This window comes from Heteronotia binoei, chromosome 13, assembly GCF_032191835.1.
Source record: "Heteronotia binoei isolate CCM8104 ecotype False Entrance Well chromosome 13, APGP_CSIRO_Hbin_v1, whole genome shotgun sequence".
In the NCBI taxonomy this organism is placed as follows: domain Eukaryota; kingdom Metazoa; phylum Chordata; class Lepidosauria; order Squamata; family Gekkonidae; genus Heteronotia; species Heteronotia binoei.
In genome coordinates this window covers 54243705-54269724 of record NC_083235.1, presented here as the reverse complement: position 1 = coordinate 54269724, position 26020 = coordinate 54243705, and the positions used below count along the sequence as shown (strand labels likewise).

The 26020-nt window shown below is 43.2% G+C and overlaps 1 long non-coding RNA gene across 1 annotated transcript in view; it reads left to right on the top strand.

Annotated features, from left to right (window-relative positions):
- The window catches only part of LOC132581230 (uncharacterized), a 73168-nt gene extending 51323 nt beyond the window's left edge, over positions 1-21845 (top strand). Inside the window, exon 2 of the long non-coding RNA XR_009556114.1 lies at positions 20518-21845. This is a non-coding gene — a long non-coding RNA (uncharacterized LOC132581230). The remainder of the gene's footprint in view (positions 1-20517) is intronic.
- Positions 21846-26020: the final 4175 nt, after the last annotated feature.

Below are 26020 nucleotides of genomic sequence, written 5' to 3'. Positions count from 1 at the left end.
GTCAGGTGACTCACCTGCTGCCTGATATTACCCCCATCCCCAGCTTAAGGGAGTCCCCAAATGGATCCATCGTAATGCCCAAATGTGAGGCAGGACATAATGAACCTCCCCACCAGTCACATAACCTGCTCAGAGAGTGATGACTGTTGATTAATCACCTTGACTGAGACCTGGTTGTCGCACCAGATCAGGGCCTGCTTGTTCTTAAAGAGGCCCCACCAAATGAGCACCACCCCAGAACTGGAAAAGACTCCAAGAAGGTAATGTCCCTGAGAATACTGATCCCAGCCCACTGTGGAGGCCAGCATTGGATGCACCAGTGACTTAACAAGTGGGCCCCAAGCCCTAGACAGCTGGAAGCATCAAGTGAACCTGCAAAGTCTTGCGGAGGCTCCATGGCAACTGTGAAGCCTCAAAAGAGAGACAGATTCACAGGTCCTCCCTCATGTTCCCAGTAAACCTAATATGATGGTGTGGGGATGAAACACCCATAGTGGCCTTGGAAGACCCATGCACAGAAGGCTCACTTTGGAGAAAAGACCCTGCAGACTGGGAAGTTGCAGGGACACCCCTGTCTCTGCTATGAATAACATTGCTCCTGCTGGGTCCTTGCTGCCTTGCTTGTGAGGATTGGGGGGCCTGCAGCAACTTTGGAAGCAAAGCCTCAGTTGAAGAGAGGCTGAGGCCAGTGATGGGGGCTTTACTGAAACCATCAGGAGGGTTGCTGCAAGACTATGTGCAGCGTGGGTGCACATGGTAAAAGAAATACCGTAGTTGACTGAGAGATTATTGCTGATCAAAGCCAAAAAAGATCTTTGAGGTGAGGATCTGTGGCAGCCAGCCAAATAGGTAGGGGGCCAGATTGGGATGGAAGCCCAAAGCTCTGGGTCTGACTCCAGAGAGTCCCCTTGCAGCCAGCACTCTGGAGAACTGATTGTCTGATGAGAGTCAAATTCCAGGGTCAGAATTCAGTCTGAAGATCAGTTACTGAGAGAGCAGAGCCCAGTTCAGAGTGTTATACAGAAAGCAAGGTCCAACAGTCAGTGGTCATTCACAAGTGAAGGGAGAAGATTCCCAAGTCAAAAGCCAATCCAAGGGTCACAGGAACCAAGCAGAGTTCAGAGCTGTGTTCACTGAGGCAAGAGGTAGGTGACTTGTTGCATCCACATCGAGCAGTTTCCCTTGACTGGCTTTTATAGACCTCTGCTGGAAGGTTTTACTTGCAGCCAGCTGATTAGGAGTAACCCTGTAGCTACTCATTATTAGCAGGCAGCTGGCATTGGGCCAGGAGACATATGCTTTTCTTCTCTCCTGGAGCTCCATTCTACACCTTTGTCTCAGGCACTCAAAAGGCGTGGGTGAACCTGGAGGACTGATAATGACCACCTGGGTTTCCTCTGTTGGAAGGGGGCTGGAAAGTACTCGGTGGCTCTACATCAGCTATTGACTGTAAACTCTGACAAACCTGCAGCCCAACTTCTTGCTTTTTGGTTTCTGCTGGTTCAGAACTGATTTCCTCATGTTCTTCTTCTTCTGAGGAATCCTCACTGGCTGACCCATGACAGAAAGAGGTCAGAGGAGTGATTATTTTGAATTTACTCTGTGTTGTCATTCTTTTGAACAAATACCTCCATTATAACGTTTGCTGTAGAATACTGTAACACAGGGGTGGTCAAACTCACATAATGTAAGAGCCACAATAGAGGAAGGAAGGAAGGAAGGAAGGAAGGAAGGAAGGAAGGAAGGAAGGAAGGAAGGAAGGAAGGAAGGAAGGAACATATATGGGGGAGTGGGGAGGGAGGTAGAGGTGGAAAGAAAGCAACTTAATCTTTAAATGCATTCTCTAAGCTTCCAACTGTCTTGGCTTGGAGAAGTGTTTTAAAGAAAGAAATACCTTCTCCAAGTTGACCAATGGGGTGGTGGGACCTTTGAGAGTGTGTGAAATGTGTGTGAAAGAGCCACATGTGGCCACCCCTGCTGTAACATTATTGATTTGTGTTCAGTGATTTATAGCATTAAACAAATAACAGACCAGTACTTAGGGTCCTTGGGTGATTTATCTCTTGGGTGATGCTTTCACAAAACTTTCCTGAGTGATCAACAGATTCTGTGATTCGTATCGACCTGTTAGTCTCAGTGAATTCACTGCAAACAATCTCCATGTAAGCACAGCCCCAGGACAGAGGAGGAAGGAAGGCATCCTTCTTTTATATTTGAGGAGTCGAGCAATTCAGCTTGGATTGTGAAACTATCCAGGATGATGCCTCTCTGTTTGGGATTTTCCAGTCTGTGTTTGTGGGGGTGGATGTGTGCTTGTGAAGCACCTTAAGGGAGAATTCCAGACAGAACACAGTATGTCTGGGAGAACAACAGACTTCAGTACTTAGGGTCCTTGGGAGATTTATCTTCTGATTGATGTTTTCACAAAACTTTTCTGAACAATCAACAGAAATGCCCCTTATCAATTAGCTAAAGCATTACCTAAATGTATGTGGAATATTAGAATGCTGCTGCTTCGTTTGAATGCTGGTGGACTTTGCACATGCACAGAGCTAGATTCGGAAACTTCTAGAGCTAGCCCTGAGGGAAGGAGCAACATTGTTTTGTCCCAGTCCCTTTATAACTTAGGTCAGGGGTTGCCAACTCTGGAGGTCATTTGTAAGGGCAACCAACACAGTCTCCATTCCATGGCCAGGGTGGAAGCTGGACTGGAATGGATCCAGGATGGCGGCATCATCCAAGAAAACCTGAAGCTGCTTGGCTACTGCTCTCTCAGCCACTGTGCCCAGGAGCAGTAGGTTGGACAATGGGCAGTAGTTGGTTAGGATTGTTGGGTCCAATGATGGTTTCTTCAAAACTGATCACACCACAGCCTCCTTGAGCCCCACTGGGAAAACTCCCAAAGACAGAGATAAGTGGACACCACTCCTCCACTTGCACTTGCTGTAATGGCCTTGGGTCAGCCATACCTCTGGCAGAGGTTGTCCTTGAAAGGGCAGCTGCTGTGAGAGTCCTTTCAGCCCCACCCACCTCACAGGATGTCTGTTGTGGGGGAGGAAAATAAAGGAGATTGTGAGCCGCTCTGAGTCTCTGAGATTCTGAGTGGAAGGCAGGATATAGATCCAATATCATCATAATTGCTGCAGGACTTAACCAGCCAGGATGGGCACAGGTCAAAGAGGCAAGTGGTGGGCCATCAGGTCTTGTCGACCTCCTCCTGGGAGAGTTGGCTAAATTGGTCCAAAACTGGACCTGAATACAGCCAAGGGGCTTTACTGTATCAATTGTGGCTGGAAAGTCCTAGCTGAGCAGCAGAACTTTATCTGCAATATGGCTCACAAATGCCTTGCAACCAATAGCCAATACCTCTATCATTTTGGTTGCCTGAAGGCAATGAGTTTAATGACCGAATAGTCCAGAACAATTGGGCTGGGTGAGCGCTTGCAGATGCAATGGATGCCGCATAGAAATCTTGCTTAGCAGTCTTCACTGCCATCTCATAGGCTTTTATAAATGTCCCATAAGATATTCTCATCTTCGTTATGAGTTTTCTGCCCCTCATGCTCTATCTGTCTCAACTCTTGCTTCATCCTCCAACTAACTTTGTTATAGAAGGTGGCTGTGTTTGATATCAGCTTTTGTTCTCAGATATGTTGTATTATAGAATCTACAGGTTTAGTTTATTTATTTAATTAGTTGCTAGAGACGCTACACTAAAAGTGGCTGGGAAAGAAAATGGAGGATGCACAGACTAAAGTTCTGAAGCTTGGTAGATGGAGCTTCTAATATCCCAAAATAAATGTAGATGCTTTTTTGAGAACAGAGTGACAATGAAACTAGGATGCAATCCTAAATGGATTGATTAAAACCTCCTACATTTTATTAAAATGTAAAAATAAAGGAGATTTATTAAAATGTAGGATGCCACATGAGTGTTATGGTTGAATTGCAAGACAACTCTGTTCAACAGACATCTGTAGCCAAAGAAAGAATCATATTGGTGGGGGTAGGAATAGGACTCCAGAGGAGTGCAGACTGATGGCTGGAGGGAGATAAGTTTAACATAACTTCGAAATTGAACATCTCTCCATTCCTTGTAGATGGTGTTTATTAAAAAGCCCCAAGGAGTTTTCTCAGGAAGAGCTGTCTCCAGACCCACTGTGGTTTAGAGCTAACATCACCATGCTGTTTATCAACTTGTTTTAGAAACCCAGGAGAAGGGGATTTTCTTCATTCTTTAGTCAGCTTGCCAGGTCAGGTATGACACATGTGCTATTTAAAGGTGCAGTAGTCATTATATCAAAAGTGGAATATGGAACTGGGAAGAGGAACCTAATGTTGAAGACTTGGTTTCAGTGGGCTAAAAGTTGTCTGTCTTGATCTGTGGCAAGTAAGTTCTTCCAGATAAATGGACATATTGTTGAAGACCTTTACAGTCAAAAAGACTCACAGAGGGATGTGGAACGTCTTAAAACCAGTGACATAGCTTTACTGCTCAAAGGTTAAGCTTTGGGGGTGGGTGGGTCTTGATGTGTTGAGCCCATAAAATGTAGAATTTTTGCAAAGCTTTGCTGCCAGAGAGTGAAACACTAAGTGGGATTGATCACTGGAGGTTTCTCCTTAAGCTTTTCCTCTCTAAAGCATCCCCTAGAGATAATGTATTTCACCATCATCAGCCATTTTTGACAACTTCAGAGTTGTTATAAAAACATGATCCTAGTAGGCTAAAATTTTGGATCCAAAATGTGCATATCTATTTATTTTGGAATATTTGCTCTGCTTTTCTCCCCAAAGCATCTTACAAATATGCAATCTCATTAAAAGAAAAATCATAGTATATGGAAACTACATCCTGGGATGATCTTGGATATACTGGATATACTCACACCACTCAATTGTTCCACTGACATGAAAGCATTAGAAAAGTAACCAGTCTTCTATTGTTGATATATGATGGACATATGAATCTGCCTTATACTGAATCAGACCCTGGGTCCATCAAAGTCAGTATTGTCTACTCAGACTGGCAGCGGCTCTCCAGGGTCTTAAGCTGAGGTTTTTCACACCTATTTGCCTGGACCCCTTTTTTGGAGATGCCAGGGATTGAACCTGGGACCTTCTGCTTACCAAGCAGATGCTCTACCGCTGAGCCACCATCCCTCCCCTAATGATGCTTGAGTATGGACCTAGGCAGCTTAATGACAGTAGGAAAAGGTGCATCCTGTTAAGTAATTGATGGACAGAAGAAAGCATGGTTCACTGACCCTAATCAGCTCATGAAATGATGACATTTCAGGTGTTGCCCTGATTTTAAGGGGCAAGTGGAAGGTTGGTGGTTAGATCATGGGAGGGCAAAGAGATTACTGCCTTTTCCCTGAGCAAACTTGTCATATAATGTCCCTTGAGCACCTTTGCTAAAAGGACGTGTGGTTTAGGTAACACTTGTGTTTATATTTTGACTCTCAGGCCTTCACCACATTGGAAAATTTCTGCTCACAGTCACTGTTCAAAATGGTTTTTGTTCCTTAGAGTGTGGAACAGGCAGGAAAGGCTGAATCCTTGTTCAGAGGCCATAATGAGGGGAGGAATTGTCTTTTTCCCATGCTTGCCTACTGCATGGATATATGTAATAGGTGAGTTCCTTGGAGTTAAATTTCATAAAGGTCCAAATAAATCATACAATAGTGATGTAAGTCCGGAAGCTTGTGGTAAACATTGTGTACACAAACACAAGATCCCATATATTTCATAAAGTATGAACTAGCATTTTGTTCCTGGTCCTAATCTGTAGTTAGTGCATTTGTCTTCCAAGGAACTCTGAGCGGCATACATGGACCTCTCTTCTTCCAGCTTATCTTCACTATAACACTGAGAGAATGAGACTGGCCTGTGGTCCACCACAGTTTCATGGGAATGTGAGGATTTTAACCCTGGTCTCTTCCTGTCTGTCTAACAGTCTGACTGCTGCATTGCACTGCCTCTCCAAAATAAAAAAAGAATCAAATTCTTCAATAGTTCAAAGCCAAAGGACCATTTTAAAACACCCTTTGCTATGGAATTCGTGTGTGTGAAAGTGCATGGTGAATGTGTGTAAAAAAAAGTTACTGTTTCATTTCTTATTAAGAGGATCTGTCTTTTCCATGACGCATTGTTCATTTACCAACATAAAAGGGAAATGACTCACCTTTCATCCAAACAAGAACTCCTAAGGCTTTGCCGACAGCACCTGTCTGGGACGTATGGTTACTTATTAACAAGTTACTAGCAAAGGGTGTTCTGGGAACCAAAGAGTTTGCTTAAGCTTCCTGAAGCCCTGGGTATCTAATAATAGGACATTTAGCAATGCATTTGATGTGATTTTGAAGTAATAGGGTTGCAGGATCCCCTCTGGCTACCGGTGAGGGATGGGGGTTTAGGGTTTCCAGATCCAGATTGGGAAACTCTTGGAGATGAAACCTGGGGAGGACAGGGACCTCAGTGGGGTATAATACAGAAGAGTCCACCCTCCAAAGCAAAGTATCTCTAGACTCTGTAGTCTGGTGATGAGCTTTAATTCTGTGGGGTTCTTGGGTCTTACCTGGAGGCCAGCATCTATATTTTGATTATGGGACTGACCTGACTCATCCTTTACAAAGATCTTTTCTGTATTGCAGAGCAGAATCTGATACTCAGAATAAAGCAGAAATTAACAATACCAGACTGTCTGGCAGCTTGATCCAAAACCATGTTACTCAGATATGAATTCCACAGAGTTCCCTTTCCTGGAGCATAGTGACTTAGCGATGGTGATCCACCCTACAGTCATCTCGAGAGTGGATTACTGTAATGCCGTCTACATGGGGCTGCCCTTGACTCTGATTCAGAAGGTGCAACTGGTGCAAAATGCTGCAACATGGTTATTAATGGGGCTCCCTCAACAGGAGCACATTCAACCGGTGCTAAAAGAGCTGCACTGGCTGCCTATTGCATTCTGAATCCGCTTCAAGGTGCTGGTATTGACCTATAAAACCCTATATGGCCAGAGGGCTGCCTATCTGTGGGTCTGCCTTTCCCCACATGTCCCCCAGAGAGCACTGTGTTCAGGAGGGCAGAATCCTCTCTCCATCCCCAGACCAAAGGAGGCCAGACTGAGCTCTACAAGGGCCAGAGCCTTTTAGGTGGCAGTGCCAATGCTGTGGAACACCCTCCCGGAGGCTATAAGGGCCTTGTAGGATCTTTCCCAATTCCACAGGGCCTGTAAAACAGAACTATTTCAATTAGCCTATAACATCTGAGTGGGAGAGTGCTGCCACCCTTATAACTGAATGAATACTAGCTATGAGAAATTAAATAATGTCTCAAGGACAACCAATGGATAAACTAAAGAAATTAATAGAAATTGAACTGGACCACTGTATGTATTAGTCCAATGTTTATTCTCATTTCCTTCCATTGCCCTGCCTCTGCATTTTCTACTCTTTCTGTCCTTTCTTCTCTGGGTTTCTTTCCAGCAAGTTTTCCAATCCTTAGGCATTCTCATAAAGCACCCAAAAGGTATATATGAGGCTTAAATCATAACTTAAGTGACAGCTATTCCTTTTCACAGCCTAACTAACACCACCACCCATTTCCAAAGGAATTAAGAATGCTATAGAACAAAACCCAATGTGATATCTGCCCGGAAGACTGAGAAATCAGAAAAAAAAAAAAACCTGTGAACTTTCTACTGTTGAGGATTCTGTAATTTGACCACTTTGAATCTGTGCCATCGCACCAGCTCAACTAATCAATTTTAGAACTTTCATTGGCCCAAGCACAGTAACAGTCTGGGTTAAGCAAAATGCTAAAAAGGGCTCATTTTGTTACATCATAAAGTATTTAGAATTGTTTCTCCCACCCTTTGAAAATAGATTTAGGAGTAGAGCTAATGATCAAATTTAAAATGGAGAACTGTCATATATGTACATACCAAAAGTTACATCATATAAAACACTTCCACTTGTTTAATTGATCCCCGTCCCCTCTGCGATGGCAAACTTCTGACTCTCCCATCATTTTTTTTCTGGGGAGCAGCATTTGGGGCTGCAGCAGGGTTAAAGAGAAAGTCATGCTCCATTAATGGAAGGACTTCAAAAGATATTTTTTTTGTGGGATTCAAGCTGAGATTTCATTTTTGTGACACACTATCATTTCTGACTACTGTAATGTGTGCTTCTCTATTCCCCTTGAAAGTGTGTGGTGGAGCTCAAGTATACACCACTGTGTTTTTAAATGTGCATGGTTCTGAGTCTCCCCTCCCCCCGATGTCTCAGTGGTGGTTAGGCTGGGATTCATATCTGAAACACTGAGTGGTGCATTGAGTCTGCACATCAGCTTGATTCCAGTATTTCTGTCTTCAGATATGTTGTGACTGTGTTTTTCATTTCTCTCTCCCCTTTTGAAACAGGCACTGAACTTGAAATGCAGAATTGTGTCTTGAACATACCAATCAAATTTCTATTTGGAGTCTGCAATTCTGTGTATGGAGTTAGCACATTACAAAGAGGATGCTAAGCCAGTTGAATGAAAACAAAAACATCAGTTAACCTTGGACAGTTAAAGCATTCTGAGAACACTAAGGAGTTAGGGTTGCCAAGTCCAATTTAAGAAATATCTGGGGACTTTGGGGGCGGAGCCAGGAGACTTTGGGGGTGGAGCCAGGAGACATTGGGGGCGGAGCCAAGAGCAAGGGTGTGACAAGCATAATTGAACTTCAAGGGAGTTCTGGCCATCACATTTAAAAGGACTGCACAAATTTTTAAATGCATTCCTTCCATAGGAAATAATGAAGGATAGGGCACCTTCTTTTGGGGCTCATAGAATTGGACTCCCTGGTTGGTAGGTATTTTGGGGAGAGGCACTAGATGCTATACTGAAAATTTGGTGCCTCTATCTCAAAAAACAGCCCCCCCAGAGCCCCCGATACCCGTGGTTCAATTCCCCATCATTCCCTATGGGAATCGTTCATGGAGGTGCATGATGGCTCTGGGGGCGGGGCTTCCCCCGTCGGCCAGCTGGCTGGGGGAGGGGGGAAGCCTGTAAAACCGGGGGATCCCCCTCTGGGACCTGGGGATTGGGAAGCCTATAGGGAGTTCTTTTCAATAAATGAAATATCCAAAAGACTGAATATTTGAAGACTAATATAGCATGGCTGCTTTTATGTTCTTATTGGGCAGCAGACAAACAGAAGTACTACTTTTCTCAGAGACTGGCTCGTGGAATTTGCTGCTGTGGGATGTAGAGTTGGCCATTAGTTTAAATGACTTTAAAAGAGCATTAGACACATTTGTGGAAGACAGGCCCATCAATGGCAATTAGTAACCCTCTGAATACTAATGTTGAGAGTAATAGCAGAAGAGGCTTACAGCTCAGTGTGCTGTTTGTCAGCCTCCTGGAGACATCTGTTTTGCCACTTTATGAAACAGAATGTTGGGCTTGATAGAACCACTAGTCTCAACCAGAATGGTTTTTTCAAGATTATGTGATTGCAAGAACGTATCTGTGTAGCTATCTTACTTTAATTATTAAAGGTTGCTTTAATTTAAAAAAAAAAACCATTCTATTCTACCTAAAGCTTTTCTGAAATAGCATGGTGCATAAGTTGTTGAATGAATAAATTTGAAGTTTTCTGAACATGGAATAAGCTTAGACAAACAATCTAAATTCTGCATTCCTGCCTCAGTTTAAAGACAGAGCACTGAAGCCTACTGGTTTCCTAGCTTTGCCATCTCTGAAAGGGAGGAAACCACTGCAGAAGCGCTCATTTCTGACTATCCATGGTTAAGAAGTGCCTCTTGCACAAAGAGAGCAGCTGAAAGGGGCTTTTTAGTTTTTGATGGCTGCTAGGGGAAAGCTGTACAGTTAAAACTGCCAGAATAGCTTCCTTTCCTGTTTTGTTTTGCTACCCACACAGTTGTGCAGATAAACAAAATTCCATGTCCCAGGGTGTCTTTCTGAATCATAAAAAGACCCAAAACGAATTGGCCAAGAGAGTCTCTTGGTGTTGTTGAACACGTGTTTGTGGAAGTAATGAAGCAGGTGAAGGAGCTGAGGCAAGTAAATAGATCTGGATGCTGATTATTATTATTCTATGATTGCCTTTCTCACTGTTTTCTCTGGAAGAAAACGTCTTCCTGTCCTGCTGCTTGAGGTGGAATTTGCTCATTTACAGCTTGTGTCCTTGTACAGAGGCCAGCTACAGCCGTAACAGTTTATATACCTTCCATCCATACAGTCTTGAATGAGTCTGTGAGTTGGTGGTTAGTGCAAAGCGGGTGGGAGGGGCTCAAGGCCAGGACTCTTTGGCCCTTGAGATTCTTTGGCCTCACTGCCTGTGTGGGCCATGAGCTGAATCATTCAGTCCACATGGTGTGTTTGTGGGAGCTTTCAACTGTTGGATAACCAGGTTATTTCTTTTTGCCAGAAGGCAGTACTTTTGAGGCTTATGATTCAAGGCTTATGATTTGAAGAAATATGCTACTTGTTATCTGATACTTGTTTAGATAGATCCCACTGTATATGTAAATATACAGTCTGACCTGCCATTTGAAATGGAGCTGACAGAAGGATGCAGACCCTACATTTAATAAAATAACTGCACCTAATGTTATATAAGCTAAATTCTTTGTTGTAGTGAAATTGAGTGGATTTGTGGATCAAATGATGATATAGTGTCCTAGGTTACCAAGGTTGACATCCTACAGTGCCTATTCCACTGCATTTACAAGGCATTCCTCTGTCTCCATCATGGTGGTGAATGGTATAGTCGTTCTATAATTGCTGCCCCGTGTGCTGTATTGATAAATCTTGACTGCACTAGTATTGGGTTGCATCTCAGGGATCAAGAGATGAAGCAATACTTGGTTCATATATAGTTAAGTGCAGAGTGAGTTTCACTGCTGGGGTCTAATACTGTACGGTAGTCTCCCCCCCCTCCACCAGCGGTCATGAATGCTCGCATGTAGCATAAAGCTCAGTTAAAATCAATGCAGTGTTGTTAAGTGTTATGCAAGGCACGAGTGCATCTAGCTAAATTTAGTTCTGTTGCTTTCATTCCCAGGAAGATCTAGAGTTGTGGCATGTGGATTGATTAGTAGTGTATGATTCTGAATGAGGCACGTATTAAAATAGTGTAACAGTTTTGAGAGGCCATATTCCTTTCCTTGCTAACTAGAGGGAGACAGTGAAAACTTGTGTCTCAGGTAGGGTTGCCAAGTCCAATTCAAGAAATAGCTGGGAACTTTGGGGGTGGAGCCAGGAGACATTAGGGGTGGAGGCAAGATCAAGGCTGTGACAAGCATAATTGAACTCCAAAGGGAGTTCTGGCCATCACATTTAAAGGGACAGCACACCTTTTCAATTCCTTCCATCCATAGGAAATAATGAAGGATAGGGGCACCTTTTTTGGGGCTCATAAAATTGGACCCCCTGGTCCAATCTTTTTGAAACTTGGTGGGTATTTTGGGGAGAGGCACTAGATGCTATACTGAAAATTTGGTGCCTCTAACCCAAAATACAGCCCCTCCAGAGCCCCAGATACCCACAGATCAATTCTCCATGATTTTCTATGGGAATAAATCTCCATAGGGAATAACAGAGTTCCCAGCAGACCTTTCCCTCCCTTCCCCCCGCTTTCTGACGACCCTGAAGTGGAGGGAGGGCCTCCAAACCGGGGGATCTCCTGCCCCCACCTGGGGATTGACAACTCTAATCTCAGGATGGGGAGGAATATAGGATAAATTTGACTTTTACTGCAAATCTCAATAACTTTTGGGCCAGTAGCTCTAATCCACATGCTTTTTATTCTTGTGGATTCTGGTATCTCCATCTATAGTGCCATGGATCTAATTTGCCTCCAAGGAGCCTTCTTGCAGCTTAAGTAGCTTTTCCATTGGAGGAAGGCTCCTTAGGCAGCAATAAGTCTTCAGATTTTTTCTCAGTGGAATGGTAGGGTAGGAATAGGATCCACCTCAGCTGGCCTAACTGTACTGTGATCCTAGCCTGAAGACTCTGAATTTTTCCCAAAATTGATTGGATTCACTACCATCATTCACACAGGATGAGGATTTCAAGTTTTTCATTAGTAAACAGCATTAGTATTGCTGTTTACCACCAGGAAAGCTAGATGCCATCTACAATCTGGCCAGGGTGGGGCATTTCAGGAAATAGCTTTGATCTTTGATGGCAGCAGTCTTTCTTATGAGCCGCAAAGAGTGACCTACCTGAATAAGTGAGATAACAGATAAACAGCTTTCTACCCATGGCCTCTCATATCACTGTTTTTATGAGGCGTTGATTGCAGCAGCATACTTAGGAGCCCAAAGAAACTTCAAAAGCTGCACACTCGCACTACACCACGTACAAAGAACTGTAAAGAAGGGTGTGGGGGGTATAAGACTGTAACTAAGAAATACTTATAGTAAAGCACAATGTAATGTACATTCCTTTTCTACCATCTCAGTTTTAGAGGGGGAAACTGTTCAAAAGTTGTGTTAAAAACTCTTCTGTTGCCTTTCCTTAGTGGTAAAAGTGAAGTCACCAAACTAGAATGCAGACTGATACAGTTCAGCAACCAAGAACAATATGCTCATCCTTCGCATTCTAGAGGGGCATCTGTGTTTAGTCTTATAGCAAAAAAACACCAATGATCTTGCCATATCCTAAAAGGGTTGGCATCAGGTGTTACATGATCAAACACCTCCCAGGCCTTTCAGCCCAATGGAGGACCCACTTCCTAATGCAGACTGAAGATGGTAGGTCAGTCTGGAAGCAAAGAGCAGGAGAATCAACGCCTCTTCTGTTTCCCCCAGGTCCTTCTTCCATCAAAAAAGGGGATATCATCCCAGAGGCTCTTTGAATGTTATAGGGAATTCTGATGCTAATCTCCTGTTTTCTGGAGGGACATCAACTCTGCTTCTCCTTTTAGCCCACTGGTGCCTATGAGAGGCTTTTTTAGCTGTGGTAGGTGGAGGGGAATAAAGGGTAGGGATATGTTGGAATTGTGTGCCTAACAACCCATGCCTTATGCTGCCCCTGCTAGCAATTGTATCATGTCACAAACTTTTGTGAGCTCGGGATAACTCTTGTCAGCTACACAAACATGCACCTTTGATCCTAGGAGTCTGATTTGCAGAAGCCATTGTTAGTCCCTAAGAATGAGTATTAAAATTATGCTGGTGGTATGCAAGTTGCTTTATTGCTGCCGCTACTTATATCATTTGGGCAAATTGAGAAGCCCAGGGTCATCTGAGGGGAACATATCCACGTGGCACTCTTATCCTGTGGAATAGACCAGGAAAAAAAAATAGTTAAGCAGAGAATTGAGGATGTTGAATGCCAAATCAATTTCTCTAGCGTACAAAATAGTATGATGAGGGCAAATATCAGAAACACAGTTGAACCAGCAAACTGTTTAATATCTTTAAAAGTAAAAAGAGTTTTTAGAAGAGTCTTTGCTGGGGCAAAGGTGCTTTGCCTTGCCTTCTGCTGTACTTGAATGAAAATATAAGAACATTCCTTTGACAAAAAGGCTCTGTACTTGCCTGTTAAGGGAGGTTGAGACTACAGAGTTCATGTTTTTCATATGCCCCTTTTATAAGGACATCATCACCCCCACTGATTGAAAAAAATTCAGGCCTTTCAGAAAAAGCTAAATTTGAGTTCCTTCTATCTGATAGACATCCCAAGATCACTTCCCAAGTGGCCAGTTTCTGCATGGCGATACTGAGGTTACAGGAAATGAATGGTAGTTAGAAAACAGGAAGTTACTAATTTTTAGACAAAATTTAAAATATTTTTTAATGCTTTAAGTATTTTAAAATCCTGGAAACTTTGCATATTTGTATATTCCTTTTGTATGTCTGGTCTAAGGACCACAATAACAATAAATAAACACACACACACACATCCATGTGGTCCAGTAGTGGTGGTACAGGGGCTCACTGTAACACAGCCAATGAAATTGTTCAGTTAGTGTCAGACTAAGATCCTGAGATCAAATCCTATGTCTGCCATGACATTTACTGGGTGACCTTTTAGGATTGCCAGCCACCAGATGGAGCCTGGAGATCTCCCACTTTTACACCTGATCTCTAGCTAGCAGAGATCAGCTCCCCTGGAGAAAATGGCTGCTTTGAAGGCTGGACTCTATGGCACTGGACCATATCTGTCAGTGATCTTAGCTGAGCATTTCAGGCAGCATCATAAGTCACATCACCAAATGGTAAAAGCCTGAATTTCTGTTGATAGAAAAACCAGGCTCCAAATATCTTCTGTTAGCTTCTTTTAATCTTACCAAAGAGGCCTACCAAAAAAAAGCCCCAAAACCTAGGTAAATTGCAGGCAGACTTGACTATCTTGTACCTGAGTGTTATTTTTTTTTTGGTCTCTGGACTCATGCTGGTCAAACATTGGCCAGATGCTAGAATGTACATCTTGTTAGCCCCCAAAAGCGTAACAGAGCCTGCTTGTGTAGCCTGTGAGGGAGTATGTGCAATGGTAATTTGTCCAACCTAATTTCCTTTTTCACCACCACCCATTCCTAATGCTGCCTTTCCCTCCCAGGATTAGTTCTTCTGAGCACAGTGGCTGAGCAGAACCTCCTCCCTCTGGCCTTCTGTTTATCATCCTCTGTCAAGCACATGCTGTTGCCAGGCAACAGAAAGGAAGTGCCAGCTGGAGCCACGTGGTTGTGGCCAGTCGTTTCGTGTTAGCATCCTGGGGCAAAGCCTCATTTATTTCTAATCTAATGTTTCTAGGAGAACGACACAGCCAGCGTGTCCTGGACTCATTGCCAGTTTAGACAAAACTGCCTCTCTTGAGTTTTACTTTGATTGGAACAAGTTCTCCTCAGGATTGTGTTTACTGTTTCTGGCTGAATATTCATTATGTTCTGTATTTTTAATCCCGTTTAATCAAAGGTAAACATGACCTCCTTCTTCATTTCCCTGAACTGATAGCATAGATTAGAATTAGAAGCCCAAAATTTTATAACATTTTAATTCCATTTGATATGGATTAAGCGCTAAACTTCAACAAACTCTTGTTTGTGCATAAAATATAAAATGTATCCAAATGATACAATTGTGCATAAAGTATAAAATGTATCCAAAGGATAGGTTTTTTAAAAATGAAATAAAATAAATCCATTCCATTATTTCAAGCCACATATATGGGGACATTCTGTTACACTGGTCCTGTTCAGACACACAGTATAATCAGATGTTGCTGCTGTTTCCTTCCGGATTTAAAGTGGCTGATCAGACAGCAACATCTGCCTCCCAGTATTAACTCGTGGTAGCCCCCCCCCCCGGCCAATCCTTCTTGGAACCGGATTATTTTATCTGCTCCTTTGTGGTGTTTTTTGAGTTCTCCGGTTTCACCTCATAGTTTTCTCCGTCTGGATAGTTCTGCTGTGATATTAACCAACTTCCGGATGTCTGATGGCTGTCTCAGAGCAAAAGGAGCCTCAGCCTCGGTTTACAGTCGCCAGTTTTTTTATTACTTAGCAATATGAGCATAACTGCATAACCACATAATGTTTTAACCTATGCACATGTGCATAATGCACCATGCGCATAACAGTGAAAGAAAAAAATAATTGCATGGTGCTGTCATGTGGATGGCAGAAGACGGTTTCACTGCAGAGTGATTTGAATTGCAGTATGGCAGTCTGTCAATAATATCCAGAACAAAGATATTCAGAACAGAACCGAGTCAGTTTAACACAGACTCAACGCTGTATGAACAGGGCCACTGTGTCTTTTCCCCAAATTAATAAAGGGTTCTTAGCATAATATAAAGTAGCTTAGCTATGCTGTCCTGTATCAGTGTGCTTTTCAAGACTGGAAGACATTTGAACAGTCTTGATTTGGATAATAATTAAGTATGTTAGAAGGTATCATTTTATGAAAATGTTCTTGTGAGTGACCCTTGGACCTATGAGGACTCGAAAACGGGGCACATTACTTCTCATTCTTGGCATTCTATTAAATATGAATAATTTACTCACATGAAGCTGCCATATACGAAGTCAGAACATTGGCCCATCAAGGTCTGTATTGTCTACTCAGATTGGCAGCATCTCTCCTGATTCTTAAGCAGAGGTCTTTCATGTTACCTACTAGCTGATTTTTTTTTAATGGAGATACTGGAGTTTAAACCTTTGGGACCTTCAGCTTACCAATTTATTTATTTATTTATTTATTACTTTACATTTATATCCCGCCCTCTCCGCAAGCGGACCAAGCAGATGCTCTGCCGTTGAACCATGACTGCACTCAATTAATTCAAGGTTGGGCCCATATATTTGGAGAGTTGCTGTCTCTCTGTGCTGGTATCTTTCTTCTGGGCAAAATAAGAAATGATTACTTACCTTATTTTATTCTTGCTTTACTGATGTTGTACTGTCATTTTCTGCTTTAATGGCTGCTGCTTTAATATAATTTTCTCAGTGAGCTTCTGAGTTCCATAACAAAATATTGTGAAAGCAACTACCTGCTTTTGGATTTGCTCTTAGAATTGTACCCATGAGACGATCAATGGATATCTTGGCGCAAAGGTGTTGTTGGGGATAGGAGAGGGCATGTGAGACTGAATTGTTCTCCTTAAGAGAACTAAACGTTTCTGAATTTCCCGCTTGAGTTTTCTGGAAACTCCTATGCAATGTGTCTGACTCTTATGTAATTTATACATCCAGTTTTTGTATGATCTGCTGCATTATTTTGTTAGGCATGCCATATGTTCTAAATACACTGGTATGGACAGGATTGCAACTTCTTTAAGAAGGTCTGACTCTAACTACATGTTAGGGCAGTGTGACTTGTTGAGGCGGTAGGAAGAAAAGAAGAAGATGATGATATTGGATTTATATCCCGCCCTCCACTCCTAATCTCAGAGTCTCAGAGCGGCTCACAATCTCCTTTCCCTTCCTCCCCCACAACAGACACCCTGTGAGGTGGGTGGGGCTGAGAGGGCTCTCACAGCAGCTTCCCTTTCAAGGACAACCTCTGCCAGAGCTATGGCTAACCCAAGGCCATTCCAGCAAGTATAAGTGGAGGAGTGGGAAATCAAACCTGGTGCTCCCATATAAGAGTTCGCACACTTAACCACTACACCAAACCGGCAAAAGAAGCAGCTAGTGAGATGCTGCTTCCCCTGCCCATGCTTCTCTCCACAAACCACTTTTCCTTGTCTCTTTTTGTCTCTACTGGGTATTTGAGTTTTAGAGCTCCACAAAGAAAAGCAGCTGAGCAGAGAATTTTAGGGACTCCGCTTTTGCAACCTGTCCACCACTTCTGAGTTTTAAATATTTGATTTAGTTGGTTTGTTTATTTAATTTAGTAAATTTCTATTCCACCCATTCCCCGTAGGGCTCAGGGTGGAGTACAACATATAATAAAACAATAAAATGCAATAAAAACATTTTAAAACAGACAACTCGACAGCACTCAGATTACCATGACATCACATATTGCCCAGCCTCACCATCTCACATCATGATATCTCATAGGGAATGGCAGTTTTTATTCCAGTTCCTTGCACAGATGACAGTGCTGGCCGGGGAGGCCAACCAGATCAAGAATAGATGCCCGCAGCCTCAGCTAAAAGCCTGGCAGAACAGCTCCATTTTACAGGCCCTATGGAAGGCTAATAAGCCAGGTAGGGCCCGGATCTCAATAGAGAGCTCATTCCACCAGGTTGGGGCCAGGAGTGAAAAAGCCCTGACCCTAGTTGAGGCGAGTCGGGCGTCTCTTGGGTCGGGGACTGCCAACAGATGTTGGGAGGCTGAACGTAACGACCTCCTGGGCATATATAGAAAGAGATGATCCTGCAGGTATGTTGGTCCCAGACCATGTAAGGCTTTAAATGTTAGCACTAGAACCTTGAAGTGGATCTGGTACTCGATGGGCAGCCAGTGCAGACTGCGAAGCGCCAGCCGAATGCTCACTCGTAAAGGTGGTGCAGTCGGCAGGCAAGCGCCGCATTCTGCACCCACTGTAGTTTCCGGATCAGTCTCAGGGTAAGCCAGCATAGAGCGAGTTACAGTAGTCTAGTCTGGAAGTGACCATTGCATGGATCACTGTAGTCAGGTCCTGGGGGATAGATATGGTGCTAGCTGCCTGATTTGCCGAAGATAACAAAAGGCAGACCTGCCAACCATTGTGATCTGGGCCTCCATGCAAAGGGAGGCATCCAAGCTTACTCACAAGCTTCTCATCCTTTAGGTTGGCACCAATGTGGCACCGTCCAAAGCTGAGAGCTCAATGCCCATACCCACCTCACCCTGACTCTGGTACAGGACCTCCGTCTTAGCTGGATTCAGCTTCAGCCAGCTGTGTTGTAACCACCCAGCCACGGCTCCCAATGCCTCAGACAACTGGTCAGGGGTGACGACTGGCCGGCCACTCATCAACAGATAGAGCTGGGTGTCATCAGCATACTGGTGGCAACCCAGTCCAAAGCCTCGGGCAATCTGGGCAAGGGGGCACATATAGATGTTAAATAATATTGGCAAGAGAATGGCTCTCTGCGGCACTCCACATATAAGTGGATGCCGCAAGGAAGTCTGCCTGTCAAGCACCACCCTTTGTCCCCATCCCTGGAGAAAGGAGGAAAACCATTGTAAGGCCACCCCCCGAACTCTGGCAATGGTGAGGCAGTGGGTCATAAGGTCACAAGCGACCATGTCAAATGATGCTGACAGATCAAGAAGTTTCAGCAGCGCTGACCCACTTTGATCCAGATGCTATCTTAAGTCATCTGTGAGAGCGACTAGGAAAATCTCCGTCCCATGGCCCAGCCGAAAGCCCGACTGGAATGGGTCCAAGGTGGATGTATCATCCAGGAAAACCTGTAACTGCTCCGCCACTGCTTTCTCAACTACCTTACCCAGAAATGGTAAATTCGAAACTGGGCGGTAGTTGGCCAAGACCCCAGGGTCTAATGATGGTTTTTTCAAAAGCAGACACGCCACTGCCTCCTTCAATTTCTCTGGGAAGGTCCCTGTTGAAAGGGACAAGTTGACAATATCACCCAGAGAATCCCTGATACCATCCCGACTGGCTTTCACCAGCCAGGATGAACAGGGATCCGGGGGGCAAGTGGTAGGTTTCACTGCAGCCAGGATCCTGTCCACATCCTCCGGTAAGAGCCTGCTGAAACAGTCCAATATAGGACCAAAAGACGGCCAAGGGGCTTCCAGGTCGCCTACCGTATCAATCACGGCGGGTAGGTCCAGGTGGAGAGTCAGGATTTTATCTGTGAAATATGTCGCAAAAGCCTCAGAGCCAATATCCAATTCTCTACCATTTTGATTGTCTGTTGGCAAGACTGGTAATGACCAAATTACTCTAAAAAGTTGGGCTGGGCATGACTTCACAGACTCTATGGAGACCGCATAGAACTTTTTCTTAGTGGACTTCATAGCCCCTTCATAAACCTTCATAAGTGCTCTGTAAGAGGTTCTTGACTCTTCGTCACAAGCACGTCGCCACACTTGCTGTAGCCATCTAAGTTGCCGTTTCATCCTCAGCAGCTCCATGGTATACCATGGGGCAGCTTTGGTGCGACAATGAAGAGGGCGCCAGGGAGCGATGTCATCGATGGCAATGGAGAACTAGAAGTACCAGGCCTCCACTAACTTCTGCATCCAGGTCTCCGTCATACATGCCAGGTCCACCTGCTGCTCCACGAGAAAATCTCGCAGAGTCACGACCTTATTATTGATGGACCTGGCATTAATCAATACCAGTGTCGGAGATGGGATCTTCCTAGCCCCAAAACCAACATGCCTCGGGATGGGACATAGGTGGTATACCATGGAGCTTCTGAGGATGAAATGGCAACTTAGATGGCTAGAGCGAGTGTGGCGACGTGCTCGTGATGAAGAGTCAAGAATATCCCTTCCTATGAGCTTTTGGTAGTGACCAGTTCTACCATTTGATTTTTGCCACCATCACATCTAGATTTGTGTCTTAATTTGGGTAAATTAAAACCAGTTTGGTGTAGTAGTTAAGACAGTGAACTCTAAACTGGAGAACTGGGCTTGATTCCCCACTCTTCCACATAAAGCCAACTGGGTGACCTTGGGTCAGTTATAGTTCTCAGAACTGTTCTCTCAAGAGCAATTCTCTCAGAGTGCTGTGAGCCCCACTTACCTCACAGGGTGTCTATTGTGGGGAGAGGAAGGGAAGGACATTGTAAGCCAGTCTGAGACTCTGAGTGAAGGGTGGGGTATAAATTCAACTCTTCTTCTTCAGATATTCTTAGAGGTAGCTAAACATCAAAATGAAATTTCTGTGTTAATGAAAACTGCATATTTTGGAATCAGAATGAGCCCTCTGGAGACCTGTGTCAAAATGAATTGTTCTACTGAAGCAGGAGCTGTTTTCTGTCAAAACATTAAGTGTCATGCTAGTAGGGGACAGAGTATGCAGCTCAACTATTTGGGAAAAGAGTTTCAATAGTAAATAATATTTCTGCTTCTTTGTTTCTCTGCAGGATCACATCCCAAAAGAAAGAAGTAAATTGCAACACAAAGGATGCTAACAGAAAGACCAGGCTGCTAAAGACCCACTCATTGTGTAGAAAAGACATCAGCTGACAAGGGAACCTGTTTGGAAATGCCAGAACCTTTTGGTAGAGGTCCACCATGTTCAAGATCCAAAACAGATGTCTGGTGGGCAAGAAGATCTTGTTTTATGATCAACAGAAACACAGAATGGGATCTTTAGCTAGAAAATTGATGGCTAACTATTAGCTATGCCTGATTAATCGGTTAATTTTGTTGTGCTTTCTCTGAATTTTCAGCTTACAGCTATCGCCTCATTATCTATCATCGTTGGATATTTTCCTACACTATAGACTTGAAAATCACTTGCGGCAAACAGACATTTAATTACATTTCAATGTGCATTTTCCTTCTTTTTATCACACATTCAGAGCTTATATATTCAGTGGAAACAGCTGAGACTGTCTCCTGCCTTTTTTAGTGCCCTGGTTGACCTGATGTCCACCATGTTTACTTTTGGCTTGTTACTTAATACAGACTTGTGGGTCAACAAGGCAATTGGACAAGGAATATCCATGATTAGAGATTATCAGAAAAACTGTGGTCAGTTCTTCATGGGGTTAGAGTGAGTTGGTCTTGGGAAAACGCAGGAGATAAAATTTCCTTATGAAGGAAGGGAGATAGTTATGCAATGTTCTGTAGAAAAGTCCATCTAAAATATAAGAAATTCCACGAAGGTGGGGAGAGCGAGGATGAGTACATTAGCCCTGTACCTTTTCTGAAGGCTAGATGAAAGTAAACCCTTGGGGGGTGGTTTAAAGAAGCTAAAGGAGTAATGTTTCTCATTGTACTAGAATCTATTGAGTATTTTAGTCAGGACTAGTAAATTCATGTTGCCATTTCAGCATCTTTCCTTTCTGTGCAAAACCATTACATTAGCATTATTTTCTTGGAGTGCAAGTGTTTCTGTGCTAGGTCTGTCTACTTGCCTGAGTATCTAGTTTTGCTTAGTAGTCAACAGAACTAGCTAAACAGAGAAGTAACCATAAGGAATAATCAAATGATGCATGACTCATCTGTCTTGAGATGGATTTAGCAATCCCAGGCAAGTAGCATAGACAAGTGAGAGAGATGGCAACTGGTAGACCTGGATTCAGTTAAACTACAGGGTGATCTCAGTCAACCACAACATCAAAGAGAATTGTCTGCATGAGAAATGGTACAAGTCTGTAGCATGTCCTGCCTATGCCCTAAATTTATTCTTCATAATTTCTGGTTTACCTTTTTTTAAAAATGAAATAAAGAGGTTTTGTCTGTATATGTGCATGATGAGAACCACCAAATTTATTCCAACCAAGTTCTGGCAATGCAAGAGCAACCCCACCTGTATCTACAATGTCTGTCCTTTCAGTCATTATCACATTACTTCTAAAGGTGTTTCTTGTATGACTAGTAGAAAAGGGCAATGAAGAAAAGGACATCATTAAAGTAAGAACATAAGAACATAAGAGAAGCCATGTTGGATCAGGCCAACGGCCCATCAAGTCCAACACTCTGTGTCACACAGTGGCAAAAAATGTTATATACACACATACACTGTGGCTAATAGCCACTGGTGGACCTGTGCTCCATACACTGTGGCTAATAGCCACTGATGGACCTGTGCTCCATATTTTTATCTAAACCCCTCTTGAAGGTGGCTATACTTGTGGCCGCCACCACCTCCTGTGGCAGTGAATTCCACATGTTAATCACCCTTTGGGTGAAGAAGTACTTCCTTTTATCCGTCTTAACCTGTCTGCTCAGCAATTTCATCGAATGCCCACGAGTTCTTGTATTGTGAGAAAGGGAGAAAAGTACTTCTTTCTCTACTTTCTCCATTCCATGCATTATCTTGTAAACCTCTATCATGTCACCCCGCAGTCGACGGGGTGACATCAGTATCAGTACCTTACTGATATTACAGCCTGTCACTGAGCAGGTGGTTGTCATGCTGTGGATCAGTTTCACAAAGAAAATAACACAAGTGCCTCATTTTGTGTTAGGCAAAGGTCTTTCCTCAGTAAACCTTCATGTCATCTCTTCAGACATCTAAACATTTGGAAAGGAGGCAAAACTTTGTCGAATGGAAGATAACAGACCCTTTCAATGACGAACACATGAGCACTATGACCTTCCATAGGTCAAGCAGTTGACTAATGTAGACTCCTATAATTTCTGCTAAAATAGAGACTACCACTGCTCCTGGTTAACCTGGTGTTGTACTAGAAGATATATTCTTTGCACTAGTCAATTATCTTGGTGTTGAGATTGTACATAGCAAAAATTCCAGCAAAAACCAGGAGGTGTTGCTCATTTAAATAAATTCATTTTGGATTTGAGGATTTTTTGTAAAAAAAAATTTAACCAGAAAGTGAAATGAGTTAGCTGGAACACAAACTGACAGTGCAGTCTTATGTAAACCCAGTTCAGTTGACTGTCAGTTGCCTAATTTTAATTTGAAATGGGCTTTAGTGTATTTAGCAGTAAAAATGATAATGTTCCCATCCAACTGTCCATCCATCCATATTTTTCTCTCGCATTGTTAACGATAGGGTAGTGGAAGTCATTTGGCAATAGTAATTTGGGTGATCCCTCTAAATATTCATTTTACAGTACAATTTGAAATAATTTCAAAGGGGGTTTTTTTTTGTTCATGCTTCTCAAGGTTCTTTCAGCCCCTCACAAAGAATGGTATTAAATAAAGGAGTTTCATTCAAAGTGCATTAGAATTAAATAAGCAGCACTGAAGTACATTGTATACGTCGTTCTGGAACTGCCAACAGGGGGAGTTACTGCTCTGCTGAACACTTCTGTGCACTGGTTTAGAAGAAGCACCAGAAAGGCAAGCATGGTGTAGATGACCTAAATACTACAAGACATGGAAGATGTGAAACTACCAATGGAGGTCCATTGAGGGTTTTTTACATTGTGTGCAAATCAAGCATAATGATATTCTATTGAGTATGTTCCATCCATGCACACAGCCATCAACACACTGGGCACAAAATTTTCGTGCATATTTTCAAGCAGCCAATGTGGGAGGGGGGGGGAATAATGTGCTTTGATTCTGCACCTTCTCGACACACATTGCCTTGGTATGTGTAAATCATGTATGTCACTACAGGTCTGGGTAGCCCAGAACTGCAGAATGTATTGCTCTGGAAACATTTAGGAAGTCCCCTCCAAAATAGGTTAAGAAAGTGTACAGAACAACCCTGTCAGGTAGATTGGACTGAAAGTGTGTGACTGTTCCGGGGTCACCCAGCAAGCTTCCATGGCAGAGTGGGGATTAATGCATAGGTCTTCCAGCATCTAGTCTGGCACGCTAACATCACACTTGCTGTCAGTAGTAGCAATCAACAGTTTGGGTTAGCCTATTTTCTTTCCAAATTTTTCTGAAAGCTCTCCATCTTGTTAGAAGTAGGATTGGGCACAACCAATTTCATGTCACTTGACATTTTATTCAGTGACATCAGCATGTATGAATAGTTTTCTGTTTTTGGAAGTCTATCTGAGTGAATGCGGCGTCTGATATAATGGCAGTGGAAACAGCAGAGTATAATGAGGAGTGCCACATCACACAACACTTTTATAAGCAGCTATAACAGTTTATATGAAGAGGAGGGGAATGCCAAAAAGATATAAAAACCTTAAGATTTTAGGCCCTTGAAGTCAAATCACTTATTCTTTCAACAAAACCTGAAAACAGTGGATGCACTCACTAGACCTTCAGCAATAATTGTAGCATATTTCTTTGAGTGCATTGCCAACTGTCTACAACATTTCTCATGGATAATATTTGCTTGTGCATGTGGGCCTTTAATGCAGTGCTGAAATGTGGCGCTGTTGACACATCTGGGTAGACAGCCAAAAGGATCTATTTAAATGGGTAACTCAGTAATAAAAGGGTGTGAATGCAAACAAGTAATCTCCTGGATTTATTGAGGTTTTCTGAATAGTTCTCTTGGCAGTTCTCCTTTTGGGCATATGGAAGAGCTTCCTTTGTGGTGGAAGCTCTATAACAGAAATATTCTGCAAGGAAATTACATGTTTTCCCATTAGTGAATCTACCTCAGCTATTTGTGATTGCAATGAATCCCATTGTTATGGCTTGCTAGGGATTCAGTGTACATTCTTCTTAATGAATGTGCACTTCTGACAGTTCATTTAAGGATGCAGTTAGCTGTTGGGCAACCAAACTGACTGTGGGAACAAATGTATATGTTTCACTTGCATCCGTGTCTGTCGGCAACACAAGGTGGGAGATGGGTTGCCAAGAATTAGGGTTGCCAAGTCCAATTCAAGAAATATCTGGGGACTTTGGGGGTGGAGCCAGGAGACGTTAGGGGTGGAGCCAAGATCAAGGCTGTGACAAACATAATTGAACTCCAAAGGGAGTTCTGGCCATCACATTTAAAAGGACGGCACACCTTTTCAATTCCTTCCTTCCATAGGAAATAATGAAGGATAGGGGTACCTTCTTTGGGGGCTCATAGAATTGGATCCCCTGGTCCAATCTTTTTGAAACTTGGGGGGTATTTTGGGGAGAGGCAGTAGATGCTATACTGAAAATTTGGTGCCTCTGCCCCAAAAAACAGCCCCCCCAGAGCCCCAGATACCCGCAGATCAATTCTCCATGATTTTCTATGGGAATAAATCTCCATAAGGAATAATGGAGTTCCCAGCAGACATTTCCCTCCCCCCCCCCGCTTTCTGATGACCCTGAAGCGGGGGGAGGGTCTCCAAACCATGCACCCAATGGAGCGGTAGATATAAGCTTGTTTGAAACCTGGTGGTATTTATTTATTTATTTATTTGACTTGTATCTCTGCCTCCCCACCAAAGCAGACTCAGGGCGGCTCACATTCAAAGGTCATAAAAATCAATATTAATAAACCATAACAAAAATATAAAGTACATCATAGATAAAAGCATATAAAACAATATCATAAAACAATGTCAGGTGCTATTTTGATCTAATAGCGGGATATATTGATGTATTAGTAATGGGTAGCTGCCAATTCAGTCAATGTTAAGTTTTATTATTTAGCTGTTACTGCTAGATGTCCTATTAAGAAAAAAGTCCCAGGTCATAGTAGAGTGTTTGAGGTGGGCGAAATAGTGTCTGTTTTTTGTGAACCAGATGGTTTAATATCTGTTTTTTAACTGTTGTCATGGATTTTAATTCAGAAATGCCTGGTGGAAGAGCACCATTTTGCAGGCCCTGCAGAACTGTGAAAGCTCTCACAGGGCCCTAACCTCCTCCGGAAGCTCGTTCCACCAGCAAGGAGCCACAACAGAAAAGGCCCTGGCTCTGGTCATCTTGAGCCTGGCCTCTTTGATGCTGGGGATCGAAAGCAGGTTTTGTGACCCTGATTGAAGTGCTCTCTGGAGTACATGCAGGGAAAGGCGGTCCCTAAGGTATGCAAGTCCCTGGCCATATAGGGCTTT